Below are 8,319 nucleotides of genomic sequence, written 5' to 3'. Positions count from 1 at the left end.
GCGCAACGCCTCAGCCACTGAGCCAACGCGGCGGGTGCCCGTGCATATTGCGAAATTCGTCATGTATCATTTTACGTTGTACAGTGCATGACCTTCTACCCTACATGTGGGTCTGATGCTTCAGCGAAATGTGCACGCCTTTTTTTCGTGACTATATTGATTCAGTTTTTTTCCGTAATCCCAAAATGAGCTCTTTTAAGGTATCGTGAAAGCCCGTTAATTCGCACCTCATTAATTCGAACTTTCGGGTTAATTAGAACTGACGGTCACGGTGCGGCGTTTATGGGCATAGGCATTTATGGGTAAATCAACTCGTTAATTCCCGCGCTCATCGGCCCCTCTACGGATAATTCGAACTGCGCGCTGCCGTGTAGATGTATTTCTTACCTCCGATGTAAGCTTTCTTGGCGTAATAATAGATGGCGCGGGCGCTCAGTCCGCGCATTGCCCGGATGTCTGGCCCCACCCTCGACCCAGAGAGAGGAAGCCGCAGCTACTTCTGAACTAAAATAGCCGCCGCAAATTCCCGGCCGAGCCTTGTTCTTCAGGCGAGCGAGCAAACAAGCGCACAGCCAGCACCGATGCTGGACGACGCGGACAAGGTCGACATCACCTACATCGCGATAAGTAGGGGTGTCGTGCAGAGCCCTTCGCTCAGCGGTTCGAAGATCATCGGATTCCCACGTCAACGCGGGGTCCTGCGGAGGAATTGAGCCCATACCCAGCGTCTTCCCGGAGATCATTCAGATGCAGCCACGGATAATGACGTCGGCGGACGTGGGCGACATTGGCTTCCGGCCACCGAGGGCACCGCCTCCTCTCCTGCAACAGGCGGTCTTGGAGCGAAATGAGAGGCAGGAGGGAATTGATGTGGAGGTGGGTACAGCTCCGGATCGGGCGCGGCGGGTGCGAGTCAGGTGAGGCATGAGCTAATAGCCATCGCAATGTTTGTACTTAGTCGGAAAAAATGGCCGCTTATCTGCTCCTTTCATTACAAATGTCGACAAAAGACGATAGTCCACTGGCGCCAGTGCCAAGTAAATGCCTCCCTTTTGTTTCCCACTTACCAGTCATGCTGTTCCCCTCCCGTCCCGTTCTTTCAAAGATAACAAGTAAATTTAAATTTACCGCGTTCCACTGCTCCTAGTCGGGTGACGCGATGCCAGCGCTGCCGTACGGAGGAGAAGGGCGTGAATCGAGGCACCCTACGGCAGCGTTTATTGAACCACGTCACCCTACTCCGCAAGCGTTCCGAACGGAACGTGGAGGCTATATAGTGGAACCCCTTCGTTATTGTTGACGTCTGATTTACTATACGCCTCCAGGAGCGCGGACAACAGCAGGGGACGGATGTTTGCAGTTGATGTAGTATTTCATTCGCTATCACAGAAACCAAGCATCCATAAATTAAAAAAAGGAACACTGCAAATATCACTTATCGATTAATTTTCTGCCTTATATTTGCGTAATGTCTTGTTCAACAATGTTGACAAGTATGAACGTTGCCACCGGCCTTTGACGTTTAAATTTGGCTGTGATTTAAAATTTAAATTTGATCCTGATTTAAAATTTAGGTTTAATTTGTAACAAAGAATTGGTGGAACACGTCGACGTACAAGTTTCATATGGAACCCATGAATACCGGCCCGGTAGTCTTTGATCATGCAATGGTAGCTTCGATTTCACCAGAACAAGTAGGATAAAGAAAAAAAAGATGGGGGACAGCGTAAAAGGTCAGAAGAATAAGGGCACGAGGGAAGTTGTGAGCAAATAGCCGAAAAATGATTGCTTAAAGCATTAGCAACATCTGCAGGTTCAGTAAATGATGAGTCGCCTTGAACAATGAATTTAATGGGCGAATGCTGGGTAGCATTATTCAGGAATTCCTTAACTATTTCCAGTTTTTCTTTATGTTGTTACCACACTTATTGAGTTCGTTGTCGTAGTAGCGGCGCTTGGCGGCTTTAAGAAGCGAACACAGTACTTGAGAGTAGCGTTTATAACGTGCTCGGAGATTAGAATTTAAAGTTTTACGCTTCATCTTTTTATATATGTTATCTTTTTTACGCAAGGCATGAAGAAGGAAATTTGTAAGCCAAGGGCACCGAGGGACGTTGTAGCGCCTATTGGAAGTTATTAATATTGTACAGTCATCGACAGAATTAATCATTGCATCAGAAAATGGCTGCAAAGCGATACCAGGATTCGAGACTTTGAATATGCTGGACCAGACTTTTTCTGATTCGAGGTTCAATCATTTTTCATGATCAAAGATATAATGCTTGTAGGTTTCAGTTTTGTTTTTTTCCTGCTGGTGTAAGTAAAAAAAACACAGGGAAGTGATCGGTAATATCACAATCAATAGTGCCTGCTTGAACTGGAGAATCGTGATAAGAAAAAATATGGTCAAGGAGGTAATGGGAAGAATGATCTACCACACGTGTAGGAGTATTTATGAGTAACCCATACCCGTAGCTACAAACGGCACTGTTACAGTTCGAAGTGAACATTTATTGTACCCGTGATGGCTTTGAAAAGGAAAATGGTGGAGAAGACGCTGCTGTCTTCTTCTTGACTCCCTCCGCTCTTCCTAATCGTCGTCCGGAATTCCTCGAAATCTGGCGGCAGCCTCAGCCGACCGGACCACCAGAAGTTGTTCTTCCGGGTCGGGATCGGGTCTTAGTAGAGCGCCCTCCCATTGCTCCGAATTCATTACGTTAAAAGACTTACTCATAGGACTTGCTGCGTCGTTTTGATTCTGCCCGGAAATCCGCGACTATAACATGTGGTCAGGTGACAGGTCCGCCTGGCCCGAGAATAGCCGGAGCAGTATTTCTTTTTCGGTTCGACGCCCTTTCCCAACCTATACTAACCGAAAGGGATGATGCTTGTTTAACATCTGGTACGCAATAGAGGCTGGTTAAGACATTTATTCCGGATGAGTGATATAGTGACGTCAGCAAGCAGGTGCAAGCAGCTAAACTAGTACCTATATCGACATTTACACGTGCATCGTAAAAACACGCGCGGCACTTAACTCTAGGCGCGGGTAGTGCAGTTGTTTTGGCTTCACTTTTAACAATACCGGATAAAACAATCATAGTGAAAATTATAAAATAGGTAAGTATATTCTAAATAAAACACACACTTAAGGTTAGTATATACCTTCAGTTGACGCTATCCACATAACATGTGGCGACGTGGTGATCGAATTGTAATGACAACGCATATGGCCCTTTGCAAGGACCAAAATTGAGACGTATTTTGGTGGAGGGTAGAAGGAGTTCTTGGTTAGTTTAATGAACCACCTTAGACAGCAGTGTTTGTTATTTTACAGGTGCAGCCCACCAAAGGAATCAACGTAGTGGTCCTGCAGGCGAACTTACGCATAAACCAAACCTTCAAGGCCGGGCTGCTCTTGCTTGCCATTCTCTTCCTCCTCGCCCTGCTCCTCTACATGGGATCATCTCTCTGGCTCCGCGTCCATCACTACAGTTAAACCTGGATCCAATGAACCTCTATGTAGCGAATCCTTGACTTAACGAAGTTTTTTAATTCCCCACTGCCGACACCGTTGAAACCCATGAGTTTGCGACCTCTATATAACGAAGGCGTTGCGACGGTTAACCATGATGTAACTAATTTTCTACGCTGATGAGCCTTTGTTTTTTGCCCATTTTCTGAAAAATCGTGTGGAAAAATGCACTAATTAAGCGAATTTCTGCCGCATCGCAAACTACTGCGCATTTCCACGTGTGAGTGTGGTGTCGGTTAGTAGCTAGGCCTGCTTGTTTGCGTGTGGTCGCGCGTCTCCACTGCCATCTGTAGTGTCTATTCGTCGGTGGTGAGTTCTGCTGCCACAAAACTAAAAGTTTTGTCTTTCCAAGACAAGCTCGCAATTTTAAACACTGTCTCCGCCGGCGAAAAAGAAGAACGTAGCCGCCGGTTACAGTATGCCAGAAAGCACCCTCTCACCAATTTTGTGTGCGGAAAATAGTATCAAGTTTACGCGCACTTTCGGCATACGTTTGGTACACTGTAAAAACATTCTCCGGTTCACGGAACAACCTGGGAGTAATGTATTGCCGAAATGTTTCCGTAATTTTCAAAACGGACAGATTCAGGATTACGGGAAATCCGTAATGCGGACTACTTGACCTCTATAACGGAACTTCCGTGCAAGCTAAAACGTAAGGTGTCCGTTTTCTGCTAACGGAAATTCTGTAACTCAGAATTTTACGGAACGCACCCGTTCTGTGCAACCAACAATTTCGTTACTCAAATGTAAGGCGTCCGTACTCGGGTAACAATTCCGTAACCGGTACGTACAAATCGTGGTAGCGCAGTGGCTTGAATGACCTGGTGTCGAAAACATACAGGCGTTCCATGCGAACCCACTATATTTGATCATGCACGTTCACCCTACGTATGCATACAGGCAAAGCCTGTAGCTCTGTCTTCAAAAGTTTCTGACATGTATTGGGTTGAGCACAAATACATACAATTTGTTTTTACAAACTGAACCCTCTGCCTTGCTCCGTGCATGCATGACCTAAAAAGAGAAAGAAAGAAAACACAACAGCAGTTAGCCACTCAACACAAATTTAAATTTAAAGTAAATATCGAGCATCGAGCACAAAGTCGCCGGCCTTGCCAGATCATGCCAAGAATAGTCTGGGAGACCTGAAGACGGTCGTAGCCGAGCGTCATCTGCCGTGGCCCAAGGCACCGCGCGGGGACCTGCTAGAAATCCCCCTACCTGGAAACTATAACTTGCACTTGTGGTCTCAGCTGGCGTTTTAAATGACTCCCTTTCGTGGTGGTATCGGAGAACCACTACTCAGGATCACATAGAGCACCACCTTTGCAACTGGATTGCTTTTATGCGTTCCTTTGTTGGCCAGCCGGTGGCATCCACGTCTTCTGGCAAGCATATGCTGAGTTTTTTCGACGTGCCCGAGTCGAGTGCTTATGTACTGGTTTCCAAGATCGAGGAGACTAACCGGCTCACACTTGAAGCGCTTGGTCCGGCGATAGCAGAGCCGGAAATGAGGACTCTACGGATACCGATTCGCAATTGCGCAGACAGCGTGACCACCGGCATTGTTGCGGGTAGTCTGCTGCTATTCTTCAACGAGTACTTCATATGGGCCCGCCGCTTTTCAACCGGGGACGTCGTGGAAGTGGTGAACCCGGACGTGTTGCGATCGGTCGTCTACTTGCTGGGCCTCAAGTCCGGGACGAGGGAGGAGCTCACCCTGAGCCTGGGTCTCTGCGTCGCCCTTGAGGTTGGCTAGATGGCCTACCGAGGAATCGCGGGTGTCAGCGCTGGACATAACTGGTCTACCTGCGTCGGCACCCTACCGCCGCTGCTTCTCCGTAATCGAGAGCGCAGTAGGGGTCGGTTGGCTAGGCCTTTTCCCAGAGCAGCCAGGCTCAGAGTCTGTTGTTCAGGAGGTCCAAGACATCTTCGATGACTCCATGCAGCGTTGCGGAAAGCCTCCGCTGAGGCTGCAGCCGCGTGGGACAACGAGAGTTTGCTCGCGAATGCACTGCTGCAGCGACGACCGGAGCTCAGTTCTTCATCGACTGGATGAACCTTATGAACGCGCGCTGGAGGCTACAAGACCAGGACCTATCGAATGTCCCCAAGCCTGGATCCATGCTGAGCAACCGCCTGAACTTCTACAGCGGCCTGACGATCGCAAAAGACTACTTCGTCTTCCCCTTTCAGCACCCTGGCTTGCCACCAGCCATCAACTATGGAGGTGCCGGTCGGCCTTATCGCCGACGAAGCCCTTGCGAGGCCATTTTTCAAGCCCACATGCAGGCACCTAGCAGACCACCTCCGCAACCACGCATGTGCCGACGATTACAGTTTTCTCCTCAACGGCAGCTCGCCGATGGACTTCCATCCACACAGCGTACACACGAATGCTCTTGTGGCCGGTCTGGCTTCTTACCGAATGAGCTTGCTGCGCATTTCAAGAAACTCTACTCTGCCTAGCCCAGCCCAGGAAGAGCTTTTTTTTTTTCGTGGTCTCGTGATATTGCGCTCGAACAAGCGCTTCGTGGAGCCGCTGTACGGAGACGCAAGCAACCCCTGCAGCAGTTTGCCCGTATTTGCCGCGGCGTTTAAACTATGGAACTCGGCATGCTCACTTCTTAACGTCGTGGGTCTGCTCGAATCCTCTATATGTCTGTTCTATTGACGGTGTGATTTGAGTTCGTGACCTTCTATATTTGTCTTATTTAGAGCGCTTTTATGTGAAAACAGTTAAACCTAGATATAATCAAGTTGACACAATCTCGTAATTTTCCGTTACAAGCAGGTTTTGAGTTAAGGCTCACGTGAATGTAGGAGAAACGAAACTCCAATGTTAGATATCAGTGAAGGTGAACTCACCCTTCAATGACTTATTTCACAGTAGAAAACTGCATGATTTGCGCCTTCTGTCTGCGCACGAGTTAGGCAACAGACGGTGCTCCAAAGAAACAAGGTCACTCACCCCTGTAGTCACAAGCGTAACTTAATTATCACCTTTGCCTTTCGAAACTTTTTGGTTCCAAACGCGTTTCAGGAACCAAACCTATGCTGAAAACGGCGCCTTTTCGCGAACTTGATTGTCACTTCCGCACTCAAAATTATTGAGATGGTGCTAGCGGGGATAATGTACCGGGTCGCGATGGCGTTTACTTGGTTGTCTTGAAAAGAGAAGGTTTCGTTTTCTGGCAGCAGAAGTCAAGTCTTCACAGACGAACCAGCACCCCAGATAGCAGTGCGGACGTGCGACTACAAAGCGACAGGCAGGCCTAGCACCTCAAAACTCAGGCGTGGGAACGCAGGGTCGTCTGTCGTGCGGGCGAAAGAAGTGAAGTGTAGCTGCCCTTGCGACGTAGTGTCACGCTACACAAGCGAAACCTCAAGTGGGTGCTGCGTTAGCCGTGGGATGGCGCTAGCCGCTTCGTTCATCATCATCGTCACAACGTATTTTCTTTCCAACGATTCTGGACGCTTTTGTAGCTGCTGGCTCCTTAAAGCAGTGCTAGTATTGGGTAAGTTAGTGCGTTTCGCCAGCCGATTTTTCAATAAAAGTTAAAAAAAAACAATGACTGATCGTGCAAAAATAACGGGACTGGACAAGCGCTGATCGGTGTTTTCCTCCCCTTTGTCCCGTTATTTTTGGCTGTGAAGGTAAATCTGTACCAACTAGCCCTGTTTTCTACGCTACTTCAGCTTAGCGAGTTAGTTCCATCAAGGTTAAGCGTCGCAACGCCTTCGTTGCATAGAACTCGGAAGCACATGGGCTTCAATAAAGGTGTAAATAGAAAATTGAAAACTTCGTTAAATCCAGGAATTGGTTACATAGAGGATCGCTACATCCAGGTTTAACTGTAATACGGGAGTCTGATTCGTTAATTAAGCTGCCATCTGGAGACGCACACTGTATCGGACGATTGCATGCGAGAACTGACTTATGCATCACTTGTTTCTTTGAGTGCCCCGTGGAATGAAGGCTGCGGTGACCCTACGCAAACTTCACCTCTATGGGGAGCTAGTGTTATGCGTATTTTTGGATTTGCCGGCATGTTTGGGAAGTCTACACGTGGCTGTAAATACTTGGCCTAATCACCCTCGACATTGTGCTGCTCTTGTGGATTTTGTTTGTGACGCCGCCTCCTTTTCTTTACGCTACTGAGAAGCCTTCCCACGGCAACGTCTTCGTGAAGAGCCTACGCACGCCTAGATTACCGGAGCAGCAATAACTGTCGGCTTCCCAGAGGAGCTCACATGTCTGGCGGTGAACTTAGCCGTGGTGATGATTAAATACAGGGCTTACACACGTCGGCCCCAGCCTTTCTGGTGCACTACTCTCACCTTCCTCAGTGCTGCTGGAATTAAGAGCGGCAGATATGTTCACAGCCTTCCAACCCGCATCCGTGCACCAACGTGGGAGTTGGTGCACGGAGGGCGGGACGCCGGAGGGACGCCAGAGGGAGCTACGAACGTGACACGCCTGCTCCTTTCATTGCAAATCTCGACGAAAGACGATAGTCGATTGGCGCCCCTGTCAAGTAAATGTCTCCCTTTTCTTTCCCGCTCACCCGTCATGCTGTTCCTCTCCTGTCTCGTTCCCTCCCAAGATAGTACGCTAGAGCTTTGCTCAAACTAATTTACATTTACCGCATTCCACTGATCCAAGTCGGGTGTCTTGATGCCAGCCCTGCCATACGGCGTAGACAGGCGTGAATCGATGCACCCTACTGCAGCGTTTCTGGAACCACGTTGCCCTACTCCGCGGGCGTCCTAAGCAGAAC

General features: G+C 48.6%; 1 long non-coding RNA gene across 1 annotated transcript; it reads left to right on the top strand.

Moving 5' to 3' along the window:
- The first annotated feature begins 463 nt into the window (after positions 1 to 463).
- LOC144151697 (uncharacterized) lies at positions 464 to 4,919 on the top strand. The gene is made up of 2 exons (XR_013318942.1): positions 464 to 876; positions 3,338 to 4,919. It is a non-coding gene; the product is annotated as an uncharacterized LOC144151697 (long non-coding RNA).
- The last annotated feature ends 3,400 nt before the right edge of the window (positions 4,920 to 8,319 follow it).

Source organism: Haemaphysalis longicornis, unplaced genomic scaffold (assembly GCF_048455015.1).
Source record: "Haemaphysalis longicornis isolate Haplotype H1 unplaced genomic scaffold, Haemaphysalis longicornis Haplotype H1 scaffold_9, whole genome shotgun sequence".
Classification (NCBI taxonomy): Eukaryota; Metazoa; Arthropoda; class Arachnida; order Ixodida; family Ixodidae; genus Haemaphysalis; species Haemaphysalis longicornis.
Note: the sequence above shows the minus strand (reverse complement) of the source record. Positions and strands in the feature narration are given on the sequence as shown.